Consider the following 25943-nt stretch of genomic DNA (forward strand, 5'->3'; position numbering starts at 1 on the left):
CAGGAGGGAGATCAGTGGGGAGGGATGGGGGGGGACGAATGGACAAGGGAGTTGTGTAGGGAGCGATCCTTGCGGAATGCAGTGGGGGGGAAGGGAAAGATGTGCTTAGTGGTGGGATCCCGTTGGAGGTGGCGGAAGTTACGGAGAATAATATGTTGGACCCGGAGGCTGGTGGGGTGGTAGGTGAGGACCAGGGGAACTCTATTCCTAGTGGGGTGGCGGGAGGATGGAGTGAGAGCAGATGTACGTGAAATGGGGGAGGTACGTGAAATGGGGGAGATGCACTTAAGAGCAGAGTTGATAGTGGAGGAAGGGAAGCCCCTTTCTTTAAAAAATGAAGACATCTCCCTCATCCTAGAATGAAAAGCCTCATCCTGAGAGCAGATGCGGTGGAGACGGAGGAATTGCGAGAAGGGGATGGCGTTTTTGCAAGAGACAGGGTGAGAAGGGGAATAGTCCAGACAGCTGTGAGAGTCAGTAGGCTTATAGCAGACATCAGTGGATAAGCTGTCTCCAGAGACAGAAACAGAAAGATCTAGAAAGGGGAGGGAGGTGTCAGAAATGGACCAGGTAAACTTGAGGGCAGGGTGAAAGTTGGAGGCAAAGTTAATAAACTCAAATCTCCGCTGCCTTGCAGCTATACCCACTCATGGAGAAGGCTTCGGAAGTAAAACTAGAGGGAAAAATCCGGAGCTGAAGTCCCCAAGACAGTCCTACATTGAGTTTAAGATTGACTGGCAAGCTCTGCGACGCTGCTCGTACCAAACTGTATCAGTCTCTGCTGTTCTGGGTTTATCAGATGCATGGAGACAGGGAGTTTGCTACGTGGGCAACAGCTTGCTCTGCATATCACAATGCAACATCCATGGTTGACTTGGTCTGATGGAGGCCTCCACCACTCGTCTGCTAACATCACAGTTTCATCCACCCCATATCTATCCACTTTTGTATGATTAACTTTATTCAACACACAATATCTTCCCCTCAAATTGAGGTCCTACAGACCAAATAACAGTGTGAAACTGCTGCCAGTACCAGGGGTTGGTGCCCAGTCTAGTAAAGCCTTAGCTTACAAAATTATTTCTAAAATCCCTTCTATGAATCCATCCTTCTGTGCATCTTGGAGACACAGGAGGCTGCAGATACTAGAATCTGGAACAACAAGGAACACTGGAGGAAATCGGGAGGCAAGGCAGCATCTCTGAAGGGAACAGGACAGTTGACGACCCTGATTAACATCCAAGCTGTTGATTGTCCATTTCCCTCCACAGACCCTTCTTTCAGCATTTTGTGTATTGTTTCATTGCATCCTTCCTTAATTCCATTGTTGCCCCTCTCATTGGTTCCTTCAGATGCTGCATCCTGAGCTCTGCAATTTTCTCTGCTTCTCTTATTTTTCAGCTGCTTTTTGTAAACCCTTCCCAATTTGTGCACTCAGCAAATACATGGGATGAGCTATTTACAACATATTTATATTTAAGATCTCACGTTACAGCCACAAGTATACATTCTGAGTAGTCAATGTTGTACTGAAAAAAATTTCACAAGGACCAGCACAATAATCTATCTCAGTGACATTAGTTGAAGAATACAGGGCCAGGATGCCAACAGAACTGTTTTCCACCATTAGCAGTCATAGGATTTTTGTTTATAATTCCACCCAGTAATAGCTCAAGATAAATATACAGTTTGATTGCTTGTCAGGAGCAAGGCAGATCTTTGTCAGCAGTCAATTCAAAACCTGATGAACTTGTCTATCTTCAATTCAGGGTGATTATGTTAACAACTCAGCTCAAAATAGGTAATGAGGCAGTTGAAATAGCAAAATTCATGTGAGGATAATGGCTTTTCCCTTGACCTAAACTTTAATTGTTGATCAACACTCATTGACGTCACAGACTCTGATAAATATCTGGAGCAATGAGAAAGAATGCAGAAAATGTAATGGAACAAATCTGAAGTATTACAAATGTATTAACTTTGCACCAAACAAAATATATTCTGCAGAATCAGAACTGAAAATATTATGCTAAATTCACAAAGGCCACACACTTATGCAGAAACAAGTTTCTAAATAAAGTTATTCAAGTACAGATGCAAAAAAAACTTACCAAGGTAACACCAGAACAAAGATTATAAAGAACGCTGAAAAGCTGTTTGCCCCAAGATGGAGGGCCTCAGACTCCGGATCAGAGATTTCGGAATAATGATTGGAACAGAAATGAGGAGAAGGATCTCTACCTAGATAGAGGTGGCCAGCTGAACATATTGAGAGCAGAAATCAATAACTGAGGAAATATCGGATCCATGCAGCGTAGTGAAGAGGGATAGAATCACCATGATCTTTTGGAAGGGTAGTACAGACCCAAGATGTTTTCAGTAATTATATTTTATATTCTTATAAACATTGAGACAAAACAAGCTTGAAGTCTTTAGGTTTTGTAACTGCTAGGCCAGCAAGGCATTTCCATTTGTGGGGGAGGCAAAGACATTAATGCTGCACAATCACTAATAAGTGTGACAGATTTCAGAAAATCTTTCCCCAATGAGTGGAAATGTGGAACTTGCTCCCATGGGGAAAGGTCAGAGAGAAATGAGAGATACAAGAGGAAGGAAAGCTGGTGACTGAAGGAGACGATGGAGGTGTTTTTTGCCCTCGAGAAAAACAGATTTGTTAGGATGAATGATTTGGTTCTCTTAACATCAATTCTATAGGAGTACTTGCAATGTCACTAGCTAAGAAACAGAAAGCACTCAATAGTTCACATTTTGTATATAAACTAGTCTATTTGGCAAGCAGCTACTCTACAAATCAAAAGCACATTAACACAGCTAATAAACCACACCAGTCATGACCAAAGCAGTTCTCACCAAGCAACCCAAAAGCTGGTCCTGCATCACCAGCATACTGGCTGCAACATGCTCTATACACTCTACCACACAGCAGCAGCACCTCATACATTACCTCGTACTCGCTCCAGAAGCTGCCAATACCAAAGGCGCAGCTCTACGCCAGAAAAGAAAGACCCAGTGAAAGGTAGCACATTAAACCGGAGATGACTGTAATAAGAAAGGTTAGAGACCACCCAAACAGCCAAAGCTTTCACATTTTTGCACTTTAAAAAAAAACACACTCCCTCCTACAATTTCCAGCTCAAGAGTTGCAAACACTCTGGAATGTTCTGACCACCTATCATATGGCACTGCAGAAGGTTCTGAAAAGTTTTTTTTCAAACTTACAAAATGGTGTACTATCCCTTAGAATTAATGTTAAATGGAGGTTTGTCTGACAAAACTTAAGACATAGGTGGTGGTAATGGGGTTCAATGTAAATTTATCTTTTTGTTTATTCATTTAGTGGTACAACATGGAATAGGCCCACTGAGCCACACCAACCCAGCAAGGCACGACAAACCCCAACCTAATCACGGACCAATTAACCTACCCAGTATTTCTCTGAAGTGGGAAGGAAATAAAGGACCTGGAGAAAACACACACATTCCATGGGGAGGACGTAGAGATGCCTTACAGAACGGTGCTGCAATTGAACTCCAGAACACCCCAAACTGTAATAGCATCGTGTCAACTACTACGCTGCCGTGGTGAGCCACACAGCTTAATCCCATTTTCTAGCATTTGGCCTGTTGTTTGTAATGGGTCTTCTACACTCTAGCAGGTTTTCAATTTGATGAGGCTTTCTGCACGTACCACTTACTCAGCCAGTCAGCTCCAAGCTCCTACCAGTCCAAAAAAAAATCTCATCATCCTCTAGTCCTTTCATAAATTACATGATATGGCTCTACCAAGGTAAACTCATCCTATGTTTGCCATTTAGGCTCTGTTCCAAAAAAAAGTTATTTAATCTTTTCTCATTTTTTTAATCTGACAACATCCATTCTCCTTTGCACCCTCCTGAGAACAAAGTTTCATAAAACTGAATGCAGCACCTAGTGCTTATATTGCTCTAGTTTTAACCATTCTTAAAAGCAAAATAGTGCTCATGCTGAAAATCTGTAATAAAGACAAAAATACTCTAAGTATCAAGTCATTAACAGCAATGGACAGCAATAAACCTGACTCTCACAGACCTCAGAAACATGGGCTTACTACATTTCAAAGCACTGTAGAACCACCAAAGCATCACAAACACCATCACCATTGAATCTTCCAAATCTATTGTCAGTACAAGAAACCAATGTTCATATTTTGACATGACCTTGCATTTGGATCAATTAATCAGCATTAAAGCTCCAAAGACACTCCACTACATCAGGCAAGGCCCATGGCTCACAATAACCACTCACGCTAATCCAACCTATATTATAACATTTCTATTTCCTGAGGAGACTGTCGGACGATGCTGAGGATGTTCTACGAGTCTGTGGTGGCCAGTGCTATCATGTTTGCTGCTGTGTGCTGGGGCAGCAGGCTGAGGGTAACAGACACCAACAGAATCAACAAACTCATTCATAAGGCCAGTGATGTTGTGGAGATGGAACTGGACTCTCTGACGGTGGTGTCTGAAAACAGGATGCTGTCCAAGTTGCATGCCATCTTGGATAATGTCTCCCATCCACTACATTATATACTGGTTGGGCACAGGAGTACATTCAGCCAGAGACTCATTCCATCGAGATGCAGCACAGAGCGTCATAGGAAGTCATTCCTGCCTGTGGCCATCAAACTTTGCAACAACTCCCTTGGAGGGTCAGACACCCTGAGCCAATGGGCTAGTCATGGACTTATTTCCATCTGGCATAATTTACATATTATTATTTAATTATTTATGGTTTTATATTGCTATATTTATACTCTATTCTTGGTTGGTGCAACTGTAACGAAAACCAATTTCCCTCGGGATCAATAAAGTATGTCTATCTATCTAACAATAGAAAACCAAGAGAACAAGAGTTCTTAAAGCCTCCATATAAAGAAAAAAATGTATTTACCTGGACTAGTTAGTGGCCCTTTCATACATGCTCAATTGAAACAAAGCAGCAGCTTCTGGAATGGGGCAGAATATCAAATTGCTTGATGGAAACACAAAATTACAGATGAGAGAAGTCTTAAGCAAAGAAACTGGAAGGAGAATAGGAATAGGAATGATCTGTGATAGCATGGGTTGAAAGAGGATAGTTATGTTGAGAGGTGTGAACAAGAGACACACCAACACAGCAATGGAAATGTGAGAAGAAATTCAATTGAGCCCTGAAGGCTGGAATTTGTCAAGATTTAAGGTGAGATGTTGACTCTCGGGCTTATAACCGACTGGTGGTGTACTGGCATCTACACCGGACTTCAAGGCAAGTGGTGCCAGGTTTGAATCCAGCTGGTTCCTTGCACACTTTCCACCCAAGTTGGGTTGAGCGTCAAGCCAGCAACTTGGCCTCATAACAAACACAGAGAAATGCTAAAGGAATGGAAAGGTTGTCGCCTGTTACACCACAAGGCGCAGAGAGGAACAAAAATTTTATGCTTACAGATGGCAAATATGCAAACAGTCCCTTCTGCTGACTGAGGTACCTTTCTTAGTCAGCTTCCGAATAAGAGCCAGGTTTAGTATCACCAACATATGTCATGAAATTTGCCTTTGCAGCAGCATTACAAAGCAATTCAAACAAATGTGAATTAAGTATATATTAAATAGTTAAATTAGTCCAAAAATGTAGTGAGGTAGTGTTGATCGGTGCACTGTCCATTCAGAAATCCATTGGCAGAGGGGAAGAAGCTATTCCTGAATAGTTGAGTGTGTGCCTTCAGGCTTTAGTACCTCCTTCCTAATCGTAGCAATGAGAACAGGGCATGTCCTGGGTAATGGGGTGCCTTAATGTCGGATGCTGTCCTTTTTGTGGCATCGCTTCTTGAAGATATCCTGAATACCATTGGAGGCTAGTGTCTATAATGGAGATGACCAAGTTTACAACTTCCTGCAACTTATTTTGATCCTGTGAAGTAACCCTCCGCCCCCCCCATTGCAGATGGTGATGCAGCCAGTTAAAACGCTCTCCACATTACATCTGCAGAAATTTGTGTCTTTGGTGACATACCAAATCTCCTCAAGCTCCTAATGAAATGTAGCCACTGTTGTGCTTTTTTAGTAGCTGCATCGATATGTTGGGTCCAGGATAGATCCTCAGAGAAATTGATACCCAGGAACATGAAGTTGCCCACTCTTTCTACTTTTGTACACCCTCTCGTCACCATCTGAAATTCTTACAACAGTCATATAGTCATTTGAGTTGTGCCTGGCCACACAGTCATGGGTGTGGAGAGAATAGAGCAGTGGGCTAAACACACATCCCTGAGGTGCGTCAGCACTGATTGTCATCAAGGTGAAGATGTTACTTCTGATCTGCACAGATTGTGCTATTCTGGTAAGGAAGTCAATGATCCAGTTGCAGAGGGAGGTAAAGAGGCCCTGGCTCTGGAGCTTTTCGATCAGAACTGTGGGAATGACTTGACTGCATTTGGCCCATATGTTTCTAAGTTATGGGTTCCCAACCTTTTTTATGCTATGGATCCCTACCATTGACCGAGGGGTCTGTGGACCCTAGGTTGGGAACCCCTGCTCTAAACTTTTCTATTCATGATCCTGTCTGAATGTTTTCTAAATTTCACAATTGTACCCACCTCTACCATATCCTCTGGCAGCTTGTTCCAAATATCCTACATCTTCCTACACCCATGTTCTCTACTTTCAGACAATAGGACAAGGAATGATTACCCACACTATCTATGCCCCTCATGATTTTATATGCTTTACAGTGTCACAGCTCATCATCCTTCATTCCAGGGAAAGCCACCCCAACCTATCCCATCTCTTCCCATAACTTAGTCACATCTATCTAATAGCATGACAACCAGAACCGCACACAATATTTTAGATGTAGTCTCACGAACTCCTTACTCAGCTGTATCATGACTTCTCATTTCTTTTATTCAGTGCCTGTCTGACGAAAGTAAACATGCCATTTCATTCACCTTCTTCACTACTATCCATCTGTGCTGCCATTTTCACTATTTACTTGCACCCCTGCAACACAGCAGTCCCCAATCATTGTACAAGCCTTGCCCTGATTTAACTTTCCAAAACGTATCCCTTCTCATCTGTCAAGTTAAAACTCCATCTGCCATTCTTCGGTCCACCTGCTCTGTTGATACTTCTGGTAGCCTTAAATTTTGGTGTCATCCCCAAACTTACACCTACATTCCTATCTTAATCATAAGTATTTATGAAACATGGCAGGGTACTAAGCACCAATCCCTGTGGCACACCACAGGCTCCACATATCCAATCTGAAAATACACCTTCTGAAGTGGTGAAAGCGCAACTGGGCAATAGTCATTGAGGCGGGGTGAGCTGCCTCAATGACCATCACTCAGCTGCACTCAATATTCTATGATGAAGTGCTTTGAGAGGTTGGTCATGGTTAGGATTAACTTCTGAATAAACAAGGACTTGTACCAGCTGTGATTTCCCTACTGCTACAACAGGCAGACAACTGGCTCTCCTCAGAACCAGCTGTAAACCTCTGGAAACAGCAATATGTGTATTAGACTGGCTGTTTATTGATTACATTCAAGGACATTCCCTCTTCTAATTGCTACTATCAGAGGTGGTACAGGAGCTTGAAAACATACACAACGTTCTAGGAACAGATTCCTCCTCTCCGCCATCAGATTTCTGAAAGGACAATAAACCCATAAACACTATTTCACGATTGTTACTCTGTTTTACACTTATTTATTTTTTACAGTATTGTGCAAAAGTCTTCAGCGCACACACACAACCATATATAACACCCTGGTACAATTATTTTTACCGCTATGCTGCTGGTATTTCATTTTAGTGGTTCTGTAAAAGCAGTCTGTTCTGCTTTCGGCCTGTTTGGGTTTAAGCTGAGATAAGAGGCTTAGGAATGTGGTGTCAGCCAATCAGGATGGTGTAACTGGGAGAATGTTCTGGAGAACGCTGGGTGGAGAAGTTTTGTGAGGGCCACTGGTATAGGTCGAGGTCCTTTTTCAACGGAAGCTGGGAGAAGACAGGAGGGAAGATGCTGAGGATGCCATCCCTGTTGCACAAGGTGCTTCAAGGAGGAAGGACCAATGCTCCTGTGGGAGAGCCTGTTTTTGCGAGATGGATTTCAAGTAACATTTGGAAGGTGGTGTGTGCTTTTACGCAGACTGACGGTCCAGCACACGAGTGACAGACAGTAGAGAATGGGAAGTAACAAACATTGCCTAGAACAAATGACTTGTTACCCTGACATCAAAGCAGACGATTTCTAGAATTTTCACTACTAAGGATGTACTGACAAAGAACTTGGAAAATCTCAGGATGATAAGGAGTCAGAGTTTCATACAAGGGAAATGGCATTTGACAAGCGTAGCCATTTTCTTAAGGTTGTAAATGCTGGGGATATGAAGCATTTAAAGAAAATGCTGAAAATAATCTACCCGCTGCTTCTGAAAACAGAATTCATCACAAATGAGCAAAATTTTAAACTACACATATTTTCAATAGCAGGGAAGGAGTAAGGATAAGAGACAGCAAAGAAATATCTGTTGGGAACAATGATAATGACAGGAGGGTTGGGAATTGTGTGACAGGTAAGTAGAATGTGAAACAAGAGAAAATCTAGATGCTGGAAATCCAAGCAACACACACAAAATGCTGGAGGTACTCGGCAGGTCAGGCAGCATCTATGGAAGAAAATTACAGTCGACATTTTAGGCCAAAACCCTTCGGCAGGACTGGGGGAAAAAAAGCTGAGCAGTAGATTTAAAAAGTGGGGAAGGGGAGAGAACTACCAAGTGATAGGTAAAACCTGGAGGGGGAGGGATGAAACAAAGAGCTGGGAAGTTGATTTGTGAAAGAGACAGGCCATGGAAGAAAGAACAAGGGAAGGGGGGAGGAGCGCCAGGAGGTGATGGGTGGGCAAGGTGTTAAAGTGAGAGAGGGAAAAAGGGATGGGAAATGGTGAAGTGGGTGGGGGCAGGGGCTGGTGGGCATCACTGGAGGTTTGAGAAATCAACGTTCATGTCACCAGGTTGGAGGCTACCCAAGCGGAATATAAGATGTTGTTCCTCCAACCTAAGTGTGGCCTCATCATGACAGTGGAGGAGGCCATGGATGGACATATCGGAATAGGAATGGGAAGTGGAATTAAAATAGGTGGCCACTGGGAGATCCTGCTTCTTCTGGCGGATGGAGCGTAGATGCTAGGTGAAGCGGTCTCCCAATCTACGTTGGGTCTCAGGGACGTACAGGAGGCCACAGCGGGAGCAATGAACACAGTAAATGACCCCAAAAGAATCACAGGTGAAGTATCGCCTCACCTGGAAGGACTGTTTAGGGCCCTGAATGGTAGTCAGGGAGGTGGTGTAGGGGTAGGTGTACCACTTGTTCTGCTTGCAAGGATAATTACTAGGGGGAGGATCAGTAAAATGTGAGGACGACCCCTATAATTTGAATAGAAGTTTTCTGCAAAGCTCTCCACTTATAAAGGTAAACACATTTCTTAGCAACTTGCTGCATGGCCAATCAATTCTACGAATGCCTGTGCTCTGAAGGAATAAACCATAGCCCATTTCATTTTCCCCTATTTATAAAATGCTGTACGGTTTCAAAATTAATTTTAACCGTTTCACACAAGAAAATTCGAAAACACTTTGTATCCTTCCATTGCTGAAAATTCTTTTGTTTTTACTGTTGCTGCCTAAATAAATTACTACACATTTTATAAAATTGTGGAGTTTGAGGCATGGAAACAAACTCTTCAGCCTAACCTGTCCACAAGAAGTAAAGTGCCTACCTGAGCTCATCCTACTGTTTGTGTTTGGCTCCATATTGCTCCAAACCTTTCCTATCAATAAACCTATACTGATCTCTTGTAATATATATTTGTTCCTGCTTCTACCAGTTCCTCTGGCAGTTTATTCCATTGACCACCTATCTTCTGAAAAACATTGCCCTCAAAGTCTCCTTTAAATCTATCCCTTCTCACCTTAAACCTATGGGCTTTAGTTTTAGATGTGCCTCTCCTGAGAGAGAAATTTCCCCCTTACCTGTGCCCCTGAAGATTTTATAAACCTCCACTCCAAGGAAATCAGTCCTAGCCTACCCACCTCTAGAATCATAGAAAAATACAGAACAGAAACAGGCCTTTAAGCCCATTTAGGCCATGCCAAACTATTTAAACTGCCTACTCCCATTGAGTTGCACCATAGCCTTCCACACCCCTACCAAGCTTCTCTTAAATGTTGAAATCAAGCTTGCATGCACTACTTACACTGCCGGTTTATTCCATACTCTCACGACCCTGAGAGAAGATTCCCCTTATGTTCCCCTGAAACTTTTCACCTTTCACCCCAAACCCATGATCCCTAGTTGCTGTCCCACCCAACCCCAGTGGAAAAAAGCCTGCATTTCCCCTATTTATACCACTCATAATTTTGTATACCTCTAACAAATCTCCTCTCAATCTTCTACATTGCAAGAAATAAAGAGCTAATGTATTCAATCTTTCCATATGACTCAGGTCCTCCACACCTGGTAATACCCTTGTAAGTTTTCTCTGTACTCTTTCAACCTTATTTTCATCCTTCCAGTAGATTGGTGACCAAATCTGAACACAATACTCCAAATTAGGTCTCACCAATGTCCCATACAACTTCAACAAAACATACCATCTCCTGTACTCAATACATTGATTTATGAAGGTCAAAGTGCCAAAAGCTGTATGATCCTATCTACGTGTCACCATTTTCAATCAATTATGGACCTGTATTCCCCAATCCCTTTGTTCTACCACACTCTTCACTGTGCAAGAACTACTTAGTTTGTCCTATCAAAGTGCAACACCTCGCATTTGTCTGTATTAAATTCCATTTGCCATTTTTCAGCCCAGTTTTCCAGCTGGCCCAGATCCCGCAGCAAGCTTTGATAGTCTTCCTCGCTGTCCACTACATCTCCAATCTTGGTGTCATCTGCTGATATTTGCTGATCCAGTTAACCACATTATCATCCAAATCATTGATACAAATGACAAATAACAACAGATCCACCACCAACCCCTCCAGCACTCCACTAGTCACAGGCCTCCAGGTAGAGGCAACCATCTACTACCACGCTCCGGTTTCTCTCACAAAGCCAATGTCTAATCCAATTTACTATGTCATCTTGAATGCAGAGGGACTGAACCTTCTTGAGCAAACTCCCATGCAGGACCTTGTCAAAAGCCTTTTAAAATCCATGCAGGCAACATCCACTGCCTTGGCTTCATCAACTTTCCTGGTAACTTCCACAAAAAATTCTACAAGATTGTATAGACATGACCTACAAAGCACAAAGCCATGCTGACTATCCCTAATCAGTCCTCGTCTATCCAAATATATGCAGTTCCTTTACAGCCTATAATTTCCTGGTTTATTTTCGGAGCCTACCACTAGTTTTAAACTCTCCTTTCCTGAAAGAGTGAATGCCCTCTTATCTGTGCCCCTCAAGATTTTATAAACCATACTCCATGGAAATCAATCCTAGCCTATCCACCTCTAGTTTTAGACTCGCCTCTCCTGAGAGAGGGACTGCTCCCTTTTACCGCCACTGCCTGTAAGGAGTTAGAACATTCTCCCCATGACTATGTGGGTTTCCTCCCACTGTCTAAAGACACACTGGTTGGTATTTTAATCGGTCATTGTAAATTGTCCTGTGATTACACTAGGATTAAATCAGGGAATTGCTGGGCAGTGTGGCTTGAAGGGTAGGGAGGGCCTACTTCCACATTCCTGAAGATTTTGTAAACCACATTCCACAGAAATCAGTCCTAGACTACCCAATCTCTCATTACAAGTCCAACAACATGTTTTTCTCGAATTAATCCAATTTGCTAACCCTGCTGCATGCATCATCTACCATGGATTACTCCCTGGGCTCCTCCTCCAATAGTAATCACATGACATTTTTGGCTCTGTTATTTGCGAACAGGACAATTATCCACATTGAAGAATAGATGCCTGTACTGAGAGTAAACTGGAACAACTTGGCAAGAAGTAAAGCTCATGATGGAGCTCAAGACTTCCAGATTAATGTTCCATTATGAATCATACCTCCTTCATATCCCTTGATTCATCTTTCCTCTTCCCACCCCCATCCCACCCCCCACCCCCAGTTTCATTTATCCACATTTCCTCCCACATCTATTCCCACGCACTAACTACCATACACACAACTTTATTCCATCTGCCCATCACTATCAACCCCCAAATCTGCTCCACCTATTGCATGCCAGCCTGTTTCATCCCTCACTCCCACTCCTGTATGTTGGCCATCTCTTCCCTCTATACTCCAGTCCTGAGTATAGAGTGAGGATGTCTACTTAAAATGTTGACCATCTCTTGCTTGCACAGATACTGTTTGACTCAGTTTTTCCAACAGTATTTTGGTTTACATCTAAGATGCATCCTTCCCACAGATATTAATGCACTTATGCTCTCAGCATTTTCTTGATATCAGATGGATTAAACTAGATTGTGTGCTGATAGGGATTTCAGGAAATCAAATTTGGTTGCAAATACGTCAGCCTTGCTTTCAGCAATGTATTCCACCTTGAAGATATGATCTTGGAAAATCCCATTCCATTAGGTTGTCAATTAAGCAAACCAGCAATTGGATACACTATCCTTGTCTTGACTCTCGGGATCAGGGTTGCTCTGTAACTGCTCATCAATGAGAACTTTTCAGTCATATGAAGAATTTCTGATGTACAAGTATTCAAAATCTCTGCTTTTACAATTTGGTAGCTTACTTTTAAGCAGTGACCCTCAATCTCCAAATTCTCTCACAAAAGGAAGCAGCTTCACATACCTTAAAGTCCACGGGAACTTACAAGTATCAATCAAACCTCTTCTCAGTCTTCTCAACTGCACCAGATACTGTCCAAACCTTCTTCATAAAACAACACATCCGTTACAGGTATCAGTCCAGTAAATTTACTGTCAACTGCATTCAGGAATAATTATCACCCTACAACCATTCAGCTCCTGAACCAACTTGGATAACTTCACTCACAACTCTGAACTGATTCTACAACCTACAGACTCATTTTCAAGGGCTCACTACAACTCATGTTCTCAGTATAATTTTTTTATTTGCACAACTTGGCTTCTTTTGCACACTGGTTTTATGCCAATCATTGTTTATGTGTAGTGTTTTTCATACATTCTATTATATTTCTTTACCTGCAAATGCCTGGAAGAAAATGAACCTCAAGGTTGTATATGGTAACATACACATACTTTTAAAAACTTTGACTTTAATATGCCTTCTTTACCACCATCAACCTGTGCAGCCACATACCTGGATTGTTAGATCCCTCTGCTCATCGATGCTATTAAGGATCTTACCATAAACTATCCTGTTTCTTTAGGTTGCATTTCACACTTGCTCAGACTAAACTCCATCTGCCACTTCTCCAGCCATATCTGCAACTGATCTATATCACACTGTATCCTTTAGCAAGCTTCTATGCAATCCATACCACCACCAGTCTATGCCATCTACAATCACCCATCTGAACAGATTTTCATCCAAATCATTTATTCACATGACAAACAACAGAAGTCCCAGTACAGCTCCCTGTGGAACACCATTAAACACAGAACTCTATCTGCTACTACCCTCTGACTTCTATGGGCAAGCCAAGTTACCAAGGATCCCTCCCATGCATTCTAATTTGCCGAACAAACACTATGTTGACCTTATTGAATGTCTTCCTAAAATCCATGCATGCAACATCCATTGGTCTACCTTTAATCACTTTCAATCTTCAAAAACTTCCTCATGAAGAATGACCTTTGTGAATGGGAACCAATACATAACAGGAAACTTATTAGCCTGAAAGTCTAGATTTCTATAATTTTCACTTGACAAAAATACACAGATCAAATAGCATATGCAGAAAGAAAAAACAAACTAATATTACAAGTTAACCACCTTTCTTTAAGAACTGGACAGTTGAAGTAATCTAGAGTGGGCGGTTATCTCAAATTGCTGAATTCATTGTGTTACATACCTCAACAAGATCTGTGATTTTTTTGTGAGAATGATGTAATGGTCTTTCAGAGGTCACCTGATGTAATTTTCCTGCCGATGTGAGGTCACGTGATGACATGTGCACCACGAGTATATAAGGGAAGACCTCAGATGACGCAGTTAGTTTTTAGTTTTCCAGCTAGAACGTTAATGTGTCTGTTTCTGTTGCGCATTTGTTTTTATGACGCAGTTTCATTTTTAAAACAGAGTGTTACGTTCTGTTGCAAGGTACAAGGACGGGAAACTTTTGCTAGATGTGTTGATGTACCTTATTCCAGCAGTAGTACGGGAGAGTGAAGACTTTATCGAAGTACAGGACCCGAAGGATTAAGTTGGTATCGTTCGGCAGTTTAACAAAGGAGCGACCATATTCAGTCTTCGTTGAAGGAGTAGTGACCTGCATCGAAGATAACTCTTGCCAAAAGAGCAAGGTAGTTCATGAAAGGTGCTGTCTAGAATTTAAGGTCAGTTGTTTTAAACTGTTTATTTCCTGCATCGTGAATCCTTTGGACAGAACCAACAAGAAGTTGCGTCTATAAAGAAATCCTTCTCCAGAGATGTCTCTCTCAATTGAACGTATAAATCTATTGGACTTTCGAATTTACCATTTTAAGAACTGTATTTGACTTTACCGCTTAAGAACTGTTCTTGCATTTAATGCTTTAAGAACCAATGCCAAGTGACGATTTGTTGAATGGCTGCATAGCAGTTAACTTCCGGTTAAGGTTCTCATTTTTTAAAAATTGTTTATCCGTGTTTAATAAATGTTTGGTTGTTTTTATATAACCTGTCTCGATTGATATTCATTGTTGCCGGTTACGTAACAATTGTTATGTACTTAGGGCTGTAATGTCAATGAAGCACATGAAGTTCACTAGAACTTTGAAAATAAGATACAGGGCAAATGTTTATTACATGAAATGATAATTGAGAATTGATGGTGACACATAAACAAAAAAATTTACACAAAAAAAATTCTAGACTATTTTAAGTCTAACTTGCGAAGTGCTGCAAAGATGTGTTGTATCATTAGCTTTTTACAGCCCTTATCAATAACTTAAATAAGTGGTTGGTTGTAATATCCATCTTTGCTTCTGTTATAAAGCTGGGTGAGAAAGTGAGAATGCAGAAAATCTGAAGAGTGATAGGTTAATTAAGTTGACACAGATGTAGCCGATGGAGTGTAATGTGTGAAATTGTGATGTTATTCATTTGTGCAGAACTCTAAAAATACTCAGGCCAGGTGGTAGCTGTATAGAGAGGAACAGATAAAGTTTCAAATTAATCAGAATCAGGTTTAAGATCAGGAGCATGTGTCATGAAATTTGTTAACTTAACGGCAGCAGTACAATGCAATATATGATAAATATAGAAAAAATAAATAACAGTATGTATATATCTATACATAATAGTTAAATTAAAAATAGAGCAAAAACAAATAAGAAAAAATTGAGGTAGTGTTCATGGGTTCAATGCCCATTAGAAATCAGATGGCAGGAGGGAAGAAGCTATTCCTGAATTGCTGAGTGTGCGCCTTCAGGCTTCTGTCCTTCCTGACGGTAACAATAGAAGGACATGCCCTGGGTGATGGGAGTCTTTATTAATGGCCGCTGCTTTTCTGAGGCACTACTTATTGGAGATGTCTTGGAAACTATAGAGGCTAGTACCCAGGATGGAGCATGAACTTAAAATTCTAAGTTCTCATAAATTGTTATCAATCCAAAATGTTCAGTTTTTTTTCCTTACCCCAAGCACATACATTTATTTAAAAGGTGCACAAGACATTTTCCTAGGATTTGGCAGAGAACAGAAAGGATGAGTGAATGAAATAAGCTTTAGTTTAAACTACCTAGAGAAATAATATAAAGGAACAGCCATGATTGAACAGAATGGAGTGGCCTACTAGTGTTATCTTCTACTTCTCCATCTCACTGACACACATTAATGGCTTAAGAGGTAGATACTGAGAAGCTGCTTTCTTGACTACAAGATTTTAAAGCACCAATTCCACAGATGCTGAAAATCCACAGCAAGGCACACAAAATGCTGGGAGAACTCAGCAGCTCAGGGAGCAACTATGAGAAGGAACCCCCTCCCCCTTTTCCTTCTCCCTGGGCCTCCTGTCCCATGATCCTCTCGTATCCCTTTTGCCAATCAACTGTCCAGCTCTTGGCTCCATCCCTCCCCCTCCTGTCTTCTCCTATCATTTTGGATCTCCCCCTCCCCCTTTCAAATCTCTTACTAGCTCTTCTTTCAGTTAGTCCTGATGAAGGGTCTCGGCCCGAAACGTCCACTGTACCTCTTCCTGGAGGTGATGCCTGGCCTGCTGCACTCACCAGCAACTTTGATGTGTGTTGCAGGAATGAACAGTTGATGTTTCTGGCCTAATGAAGGGTCTTGGCCCAAAACATATTTTTACTCATATCCATAGATGTTGCCTAACCAGCATTTTGTGTGTGTTGCTATGAAACCTAGAACGAAATTACTTAAAAATTTGAAAATAGTGTGGTTGACTCAAATGTAAGGGGTTTCTTTTTTTATATATGTCACTGCATAGTCTAATTGAAAGGGCTTCTTTGTTATGTTAACTGCTGAGAAAGTCCTCCCACTAGCAGTTTGTTTGGATCACGTTACTGATAAGAAGGTGTTACGAACCAATTGCGATAGTTGTTATGCTTTCTGAGTGTCTGTAAGATATTGTATGCGTGGGGTTTTGGGGAGAAGGCGGGAGAGAGAGACAGAGGATGGACGAAGTGCTGTGAGTCTGCTAACGGGGTCGGACCCCGAGCAGGAGAACGAGGTCCAGGGTGAGGAGAGGAGACGGAGGTGGACTCATGTGGAGCGTCTGGTCGACCACCGTTGTTGGTCCCAGGCGGCCGGTCGAGGTGGCCCGAGGGGTCGCAGGGTGAAGAAGAAGGGTCCTGAGCTCCAACTGTTGGTGCACGAAGAGATTAACTTTGATAAGTGTGGCACCTTTTATTTTCCCTTTATATTTTATTCTCTATTAATTATATAGTTCCAGTATTATCTATAAACCGTAAACCATTTAATCGTATCTGGTGTATTGGTCTGTTATTTGGGCGGGGTGGGGTACATCACACAGCATCCACACAAACTAATTACCCAGTTTGGTGGGGCCGAGGGCTGTTTCCCTAGACGACAGCGAGCCGAGCGACCCTGAGGTTGGCCAGGGGGGCTACATAAAGAATTGACAAATGCCTTTTAAATACTTAAATGATTAAATGGTTCAATAGTTTCTATTGTTATGGCCAATACACAACTGTGGTAGAAGTTTTAAGCAGTATTTTACACAGTTCTAAATTTAATTTAAAGCAAAGGGGATATTCTCAGTATTCTGACCAATATATATTATTTAACCCACATTAACTAAAACTGACATTCTTTATGTTGCACTCCAATTCGTTCCTGTATTTGCAACATTACAAAAGTGACTAGTTACTACCTTGCTTGTTTTGTAACATCCTGAAGTATGCTGTGGAAATGCAAGTCTATTTAATTATAGGTTACGCACCAACAGGCATTTAGCAACAAACTGTGCCCACCCAATTCCACTTTTGAATGTCAAACCTGTTTCAGTCTTTCTCAACTCTCAGAACAATTGCTCCCCACACCCAACCAAATCTGTATTGCTATTGTTGATAAGCAAATCTAATTGACGTCTTCATCTTCAGGAATATGTCTACAGAGCAAATGTAGCATTTCAGTTCTTAGCTGAAATAAAAACAATTCTGAATGCCTTTTTTCCACTTACAGTACCCATATTTCTATACTATCTCACCAGTGCTCAACATACATTTGCTAAGCTCCTCACCACATCCTACTGTGAGCTGCCCAGTTGGCTTATGTGAAATTGACCTGTATCTATTTCTGAACCAGAACCAAAAATACAGATGACAACTTGGTGAGCCTGAAGTCAAGAAACAGAGAAAGACACAAGGTCTCCAATCCAATATCCAATACCCCATCCTCCTGAGTCAATGTGGGTAAGGTACTGTGGCAAACATTTATTGTTCCATTCACAGCTAACATAAACTATGTATTTGGAAGATTAACTGCACATCTTGCTCTATTCATTACTCTATGAGTTTGATATCAAGGTACTTATTAGCTGAGGGCAATTTAGAACGTCCTGATTGTTCCCCTCTTAGCCAAAGAAAAAAACTTTCTGAAGTGTGGTCACTAGAAGTTAGACCTGGCAGCCTGCATAATGATGGCAAATCCTGATCAAAAAAGTGCTATGTGGTTCCATGGTTAAAGGAGAAACATTGGTCTTTTTTTTACCTGGGAAGAACACCCATTCTCTACCGGTTTTAAGAGCAGAGAGACATGAGGTCACCAGGATGAGACAGGAACCTGCAACCAAGAATGAAATTTTCATACTCTATTGATATACTCCCCCACCTTAGCACAAAGACCAATGGTTGCTGCTGCATTTTCACTCTTCCCTCAGGATGATTTCAATATCCTTGTCATGGGACCTTGCCCACTATTCTATCAACAACGCCGAAGGGGACAGAGGTCAGCTACAGAAAGCACACAACTCGTTAGTTTTCAGCATGAGTCTTGAATAATACAGAAGCTAGCCATCATTCTAAATGGTTCGTGCTCACATGCAACCCTTCAACACTTAATTAAATTCACTTAGCATACCCTCTTAAATGAACCTCTGCTATTGGCCACAGCAACACCATATGTACAAAGGTCCACATTCTCACCAGTAACTGGATAACCAGGATCTTCCCTGATATGTTAACCATAATTAATCAATAAAACACTTAGTTTTAATTTGTTTAATCTATCCCATCACAATTCTTCACATTAATCTAAGCCACCAGCTAACAATAAACAAATAATTCAATTTAGGAACCAAAGACACAGGGTGAAAAAGGGACAAAATTAAAATAACAGACAAATGGATGCAGAGTGAATGGAAGTGTTCAGCAACAGGAAGAGACACCAGCAAGAGGACCAAACTGGTAAATGCAAGAGCAAAGCTTCATAAGAATGACTATATCCTTGGAAATGGTCCTTGCATTTCCTGTCATCATACTGATGAAGTAGAGAGCCTTATCAATCAAGGACTGGTGTGGATGTAAAAAGAACAATTCTGAGACACATTTCTGTCATTCGGTTAATAGGCTTTATTACAAAGGTAAGCATCCTGCTCCAATAATATGGAACATTATTAGAACACATCTGGAATAGAGTGTATAAGGCTGGTCTCGCCACCAAAGCAGATACACTTAACTTCAAATAAAGACATTGTATTTAAATTTATCAGATCGTTGCTAAAATAGGAGGAACTGCTCGAAGACTCAACCTATACCTTCAAGTTTATGAAAACGAGAGGCAACAACATTAAAATATATATATTCAGTCCTTGAAATCCACGAACGACTTTGATCATTTGCGATGTAAAAGGATTTACACGTCTGATCACATGCTCCCTAATCTCAGGGCTGGAAGCTGCGAACACTGATGGTACTGGGAGTGAGAATTTCCCCAGTCTATAAAGCACACTGCACATTAATGATACCTGTAAATCAGAGGCTTCTCAAATCCCACAGGACCAATTCATTCCTGTGACAAATTGTCACTGCTTATTTACTCTTGGAGTTGAAGCTAAGACTGTGACTGTCACTCAGGAATCAGCCATACTCACACCTACATAACTAGGTCTGGTCCAAATGCGGGAGACTAGACACGTGATCCTGTTTCCTGAGGAATCTCAAGCAGAAGTCACACTAATCCATCCACACCACAGTAGATCACACTGAATATTGTATGTTACTGATATTCCCAGTCATATATGGGACATATTGAGTAAATTGAGCAGATAATGAGGTCTGAATGTATGTATAATTGACATACAGCATGCCAAACTGGAACAAAGATATTTTCCATAGCTGGCTGTTCAGAACTACAAGGCTGGAATCTAGAATTCTCTACCTAATGAGCAGTAGAGGCCCAGTAATTGAGAATGATCACATTTGCGGATGTTATGGAACTAAGGAACGCAGGCTTAGTGAAGGAAAATGACAGAGGTAGAAGATCAGCTACAACCTTATTCACTGACAGAGCAAACCAAGGAGCTGAATGCCTATTCACCTTTCTGTGTGCCCTCACAGAAGGTTACAAGAGCTGGTCAAACTGAGAGAACAGGCCATCATTTCTTACAGAAAACAGGATGGCAAGAGATGGTCAAAGTAGCCACTGAATAAATGAACATTAATTATTAATACTTCCCAAGATGGAAATTTTATTTGATGGAAAGGGTAATATCATCGACCCGAAATGTTGACCACACATTTCTCTTAACAGATGTTGCCTGACCTGCCGAGTTCCTCCAGCAAACTGCTTTTCTCCAAATTCCGCCACCTTGTCTCATCTCCAAAACAAAGGAGATTGCCAGAGATAGACTGTCAAAGTGAGAACAAAGCAGAAGTAGACAGGAAAGATTACGAAAATTGAGCTCCTAAAGAGAATCTAGCAATTGAGTCAGTGATGTACTAGAAGAGATCAGCGTAGAGGCCTGAAAATATGGATTGTTTGACACACCCCATGAAGATAAAGGCTGATATGGGTCCCGTAGCTACACTCTTGATTTGAAGTTAATCCATGTAGTTAAGAAAAATGTACGTGACTTCAGGCAAACAAAAGAAGATGGCGTTTAAGTCTTCAGTTTATCATAGGAAGGGATGTAAAGAACTGGAAGCTCACAGTAAAAATAACCCATTTGGGACCAGCAAACTGCCAACAAGATGCAGATGAAGTGGAAATAGACTTACTCTCACCAGAAATGCTGTCTGTAGCATTTAAAAAAAAATTAACCAAAATTAACAAAGTCACCACATTAACTTGCATACCAAACAAATTTGCTGCACGCTACCTCAGACACCAGAATGCGAGAAGATCCTCAACCAAAGGGAATCATTGGAATTCTCAACCTAGAAGGGCACTAGAAGCTCCCTCCTACCATTATCTTATTCTAAATAGGACCAACTACAGACATGCAGGTTAGCCCACTTCTGTGTGTTAACCATACCTCTGCTCAACTTTGCAGCTGACCTACACATGTTGTATCTAAGACATTCTTCACTACCGGCAACTTCTTTGTTTGTATAACCTAACTGTTCATTGACCTGTGATTAACACCATCTGTCTTCAAAGAATCATACCACACAAAAATGAGCTCACTGTTCTCCATTCCATTACTGACAATGTACAGTAATCCCATCTGCTTGCATTAAACCCATATCCTTCTATGCCCTTCCTATCAAACAGGTTTGTTGCATGCTACCTGTCCAAATACTTTTCAAATACCATCTCCTCCTATCTTCTTTTTTGGCAGCTGTTTCCAGTAAACTGCTCCCTTGATGTGGAAAACTCTTCACTTGGATCTCCTTCAAATTTCTTCCTGCTCACGATAAAGTTGTACCCTGCAGTTATAGACTCCTCTGTCCTGGTGAAAAAAGACTGCCACCATTGACCCAAACTATACCCCTCCATTTGGTAAATATCTAAGAAGTCACCCCTTAGCCTCTGACATTAGAGTCATAGAACAATATAGCACAGAATAAGGCCCATCTAGTCTGTGCTGAACAATTAATCTGCCTAGCCCATCAACATGCACACAGAACATAGTCGTCCGTACTCCCCACTCCCCCATCCATGTATCTATCCACCACTTGCACAGGGAGCTTCTTCCATACAGTTACCACTCTGACTGAAGAAGTTCCCCTTCAAACTTTCCACCTTCCACCCTTACCCATGGCTTCTAGTTGTAGACTGACCCAACCTCTGTGCCAAGAATGCTTGTATTTACCCTATATATACACTCCACAATTTTGTATACCTGTACAAAATCTCCTCTCAATCCTCCATGCTCCAAGAAATAAAGCCCTAACCTATTCAATCTTTCCTTATAACTCAGATCCTCAAGTCATGGCAACATCCTTGTAAATTTTCTCTGCATTCTTTCAATCTTATTTGCATCTCTCCTACAGGTAGGTGATCAAAACCGCACAAGAGTCCAAATTAGGCCCATCAACATGTACAATTTAAACTTAATATCCCAACTTCTGTACTCAACACATTTTACTTATAAGGATCAATGTGAAAAAAGCATTCTTTATGACCCTATCTACCTGTGACGCCACTTTCAATGAATTATGCATTAGTACTCCCAGATCCCTCTGCTCTACCACACTCAATGTCCTACTGCTCACCATGTACGACCTACCTGGCTGATCCAGAGCAACACCTTACAGTTGTCTGCATTAAATTCCAACTGTCATTTTCAACCCAACTTTTCTAGATCCCACTTCAAGCTTTAATAGTCTTCCTCACTGTCCATTACATCATCAATCTTGATGCCATCTGCAAATTTGCTGATCCAGTTCAGCACATCATCCAGATCAGATATAGATGACAAACAATCGACCCAGATTTGATCCCTGCTGCACACTAGTCACAGGCCTCCAGTCAGAGAAAAAGCTATCTACTACCACCCTCTGGCTTTTTCCACAAAGTCAATGTCTAATCTAATTTACTTACTTCATCTTGAATGCCAAGAAACTGAACCTTCCAGAACCTCCCACAACGGACCTTGTCAAAGGCCTTGCTAAAGTCAATATAGAAAACATTCACTGCCTTGTCTTCAACTTTCCTGATAACTTCCTTGAAATTCTGTAAGATTGGTCAGACACAACTACTATACATAAAGCCATGTTGACTATGCCTAATCAGCCCCTATCTATCCAAATACTTAAATCCAGTCCCTTAGGATACCTTCAATAACTTTCCCATTACTGATGTCAGGCTCACCGGCATATAGTTTCCTGACTTATTCTTGGAGCCTTTCTTAAACAAAGAATCAACATTAGTAATCTTCTGCACCCCACCCGTGGCAAAGAATGTTTTGAATACCTCTGCTAGGGCCCTGCAATTTCTGTAATAAACATCAAAGTTGCTGGTGAACGCAGCACGCCAGGCAACATCTGCAGAATTCCTCATGTTTGTGAATTTCTGTACTAGTTTCCCACGGGGTCTGAGAGAACACCCTGTCAGGTCCTGAAGACTTATCCACTCTAATTTGCCTCAAGACAGCAACACCGCCTCCTCTGTAATCTGCATGACCTTGCTGCTGCATTGCTTCGCATCTAAAGACTGTGTCTGTCTCCCGATTAAATACTGTTGGAAAAAACTCCATTTAAGATCTCCTCCATCTCTTTTGGCTCTACACATAGATTACCACTTTGATTTTCCAGAGGACCAATTTTGTCCCTTGCTATCCCTTTACTCTTCTTCTAGCCCTCCTGATTTCCATCTTGTGTTCTCTTGCATTTCTTATACTCAAGTACCTCATTTGCTCCTGCCTACCTATACCTGTTATGTACCTTTTTTTCCTTAACCAGGGCCTCAATATCTCTCAAAGTCCAAGGTTCCCTAAACCTATTAGCCTTGCCTTTTATTCTGACAGGAATGTATAAACTTTATACTCTCAGAATTTCACATCTTTTCTGATATCAACAAAATTGGTCTTCCACCAATTTGGAATCTCAACCCAAGGACCAGACCTATCCTTGTTCCTAATTACTTTGAACCTAATGGCATTATGACCACTAGATGCAAAATGTTCCCCTACACAAGCTTCTGTCATCTGCCCTATCTCACTAGAACTAGTATTGCACACTCTCTTGTTAGGACTTGTATCCACTGAATAAGCAAACTCTTCTGAACACATTTGACAAACTCTTTCCCATCCAGCCCTTTTACAGAATAATAGTCCCAGCCAATATGGGGAAAGTAAAAATCACCTATCACAACCTTATGTTTTTTGCAACAGTCCACGACTGAGCACTGTTGTTACATTTTCCGACTAACGGTACCACCCCCCCCTTAATCCCTCCCACTGTCACATCTAAAACAATGGAACCCCGGAACATTGAGCTGCCAGTCTTGTTCCTCCTGTAACGAAGTACCCTTATGGCTACAATATCTTAATTCCACATGCTGATGCATGCCTTGAGATCATCTGCCTTTCCTACAATACTTCTTGTGTTGAAATATACACAACTAAGAACATTAGTCCCAGCTTGTTCAACCTTTTCCATTCCTGACTTTGCAAGTAGGCTTAACAAGACCTTTCACCACAACCACTCCATTAGTTCTGGCGTTGATTCCCAACCCCATGCAGCACTAGCAAATGTTCCCACTGAGAGGATATCACCCTCTTTCCAGTTCAGTGGTTCAGTTCAATGTCAGAGAATGTTTGCAGTATACAACCTGAAGTCCCTTCTCTTTGCAGACATCCATGAAACAGATTTTTAAAAACTCAAGGAATGAATGACAGAAGAATGTTAGAACTCCAAAGCCCCTCTCCCTCTCCCATGCACAAACAGCTGCAAAACATCAACCTTCACGCCCCCACATGTTCCAACAAAAAGCATCGCCACCCCCACTACCACCCACCACAGCAATAGCAAGCCCCCAGAGACCATCAGAACTATTGTCCATCTCAACACTTCGCTATCTCAACAGGCCCTTTCCTACTAACGAGGGAAAGAGATATCGCTCCTGCCACAGCAAGAGGAGAGGCCAACAGCTCACTGTTTCGATGTTACAATCTGCAGCTTCGCTTATTTTGAATTCCCCTTTCTGTATAGATCCCACATTCCCTGTAAGAGCGCCAAATGATCCAATAACCTGAAGCCCTTCCTCCTGTACAACTTCCTTGGCAACATGTTAAACTGTATTATCTTCCTCTTTCTGGGCTCACTGGGATGTGGTATGGGGAGCAGTCTGGAAATCACAAGCCTGGAGGTGCTAACTTAAAGGAGGGGACCTAACTTCCAGAGCTCACTTTGCAGACCTCGTAACCCTTCCTATCCGTGTCTTTGGTAGTGACATGGACCATGACTTATGACAGCTCATCCTCCTACTTATGAATAAACATTCCAGTAAGAATAAACCCAATATACAACTCCAGCTCTCTATAGATAAAAACATCATAGTGAACCTCTTCTGCACCCTTTCCATTGCACCACAATCTTCCTGCAGTGTAGTGACCAGAAATGTATGCAACACTACAAGGGTGGGCTAACCAATGTTATGTAGTGCTTCAACGTTGCATCCCAACTCTGTCTATAAAGGCAAACATACCAAATGTTTGCTTCACTACCCTATTCACCTGTATCCCCACTTTCAGCGAGATATGGACATGCACTCTAATTTCTGTGTTACATCAGTACTGCACCTTGGCCCTGGAGCAATGCTGTTTCCTTTGACTGAACTATGTACAATAATTAAACTCCATACATCCTACTAAAATCTCACCTGCTAATCTAATTACCTTGCACCTGAATTAAACTGTATCTGCCACTTTTCCACCTAACTGTCCAGTTGATCTGTACCTACTGTATCTTTACTTCACTGTAATCTTCTGGTTCATAAAATTTTAGTACACTCACTAGTACTAAAACAAGAAAATAGCTCAACATTTTCAAATGCACCTGCTGTAACACAGAGTTAAACAAAGGCTTCCTGCTGGAATGTGGCCCTCATATGCCAGAAGAGTTGTTTCTTTTCCCCTGAGGCATGGTGAATCTCCAGCCCCAGGAACACTTCTCTTACAGTGAATTACCTCCTGGACATTCATGTCAAACCTGGTATTTTTGTTACTGGAGCTTGAGTGGTTATTCACCAGTGTACAGAGCATTTTGTAGAAATGGTGTTGGCATCTCTCTCAGGCTTTACGATATCAGATATAGGCAGTGGCTGAAGGACATCATATGGCAGAAATCATTACTACCTGGTAAACCCGGAGTTT

The 25943-nt window shown here is 41.6% G+C and overlaps 1 protein-coding gene across 2 annotated transcripts in view; it reads right to left on the reverse strand.

Annotated features, from left to right (window-relative positions):
* Nucleotides 1–25943, reverse strand: part of LOC140185104 (phosphatidylinositol 4-phosphate 5-kinase type-1 alpha-like) — a 97325-nt gene that overhangs the window by 70527 nt on the left and 855 nt on the right. The gene's annotated exons all lie outside the window — the stretch shown is intronic.

Source organism: Mobula birostris, chromosome 2 (genome assembly GCF_030028105.1).
Source record: "Mobula birostris isolate sMobBir1 chromosome 2, sMobBir1.hap1, whole genome shotgun sequence".
NCBI lineage: Eukaryota > Metazoa > Chordata > Chondrichthyes > Myliobatiformes > Myliobatidae > Mobula > Mobula birostris.